The 1,194-nt window shown below is 41.2% G+C and overlaps 1 protein-coding gene across 1 annotated transcript in view; it reads right to left on the bottom strand.

Moving 5' to 3' along the window:
- Positions 1 to 1,194, bottom strand: part of Rab22a (RAB22A, member RAS oncogene family) — a 48,979-nt gene that overhangs the window by 33,304 nt on the left and 14,481 nt on the right. The gene's annotated exons all lie outside the window — the stretch shown is intronic.

Below are 1,194 nucleotides of genomic sequence, written 5' to 3'. Positions count from 1 at the left end.
AAAAAAAAAAAAAAAAAAAACCCATCAAACATTTAGAAGATAATTTAAAGTATTTCCAACATTTCTCACATTAAAAACAATCAAACAGAGCTGGAGAAGCAGCTCAGTGGTGAAGTGGCCATATTATACTTGCAGAAAACCTAACACAAGTGTGTATAACACACACTTCAATTTTAAAAACAAAACCAAATAACCCTATGAAGCAGTGCAGAGAAACTGTGTGAGGCATGGAGAGAGGAGCATGCTCAAGAGCTGAAAGACTCAATATGAACAACATCGACTCAAGTGCTGTTAAGTGAGAAAGGATAGAAACTCACAGAATGAGGAAGATTTCACTAATTCACAGCAATGAAAGATTTTAACCCTCTTCTCTCTACCAAAACGCCAACAGTGACAGTAAGAGCAAAGAGGGAAGTGAAAGGAAAGCAAACAAAGCCCCTAAGGCTAAGGGCATGCCACATACACCCCAGCACAAGAGCAGGGGAAGCTTGCTCTAAGGGCATGCCACACACACCCCAGCACAAGAGCAGGGGAGGCTTGCAAACGAACCCAGGACAGTGCTGAGACCAGAGCATGCAGGAAGAGCACATCACACTGGATCCAAAGAATGAATTATAAAATATATTTTCTCATTTTACAACAATTTTGTCAGTAATTAAAAAAAATTAAGTAAGTTATTCCTGTGTCTGAGATTGAGAAGCACATATTTAAATGGCACTTGTATCAAAGATGAAGCCAATAATAAATCAGAAAATACTTAGAACTGAATGTCAATAAAGTAACAAAATACACAAAATTTGCTGAGCTGGAGAGATGGCTCAGTGCTCTTACAGAGGACCCGAGTTCAGTTCCAAGTATCCATGGCATGCAACTTACAACCATGTGTAACTCCAGCTCCAAGAGACCTGATACCTCTAGTTTCTGGAGCACCTGCAGTCACAAACATATACCCACACATACACATAAATAAATAAAAATAAGTGTTTATTTAGCTAAGTTGTGTCTTAGGGTCTCTACTGTTGTCACGAAACACCATGGCCAAAAAGCAAGCTGCAGAGGAAAAGGGCTACTTGGCTTAGCACCTCGCTGAAGAGACACAGGAAAGAGACTCTAAGACAGGGCAGGGACCAGGAGGCAGGAGCCGATGCACAAGGCATGGTGGATAGGAACCAGGAGGCAGGAGCCGATGCACAA

The sequence above is a fragment of the Mastomys coucha genome, unplaced genomic scaffold, assembly GCF_008632895.1.
Source record: "Mastomys coucha isolate ucsf_1 unplaced genomic scaffold, UCSF_Mcou_1 pScaffold15, whole genome shotgun sequence".
NCBI lineage: Eukaryota > Metazoa > Chordata > Mammalia > Rodentia > Muridae > Mastomys > Mastomys coucha.
Note: the sequence above shows the minus strand (reverse complement) of the source record. Positions and strands in the feature narration are given on the sequence as shown.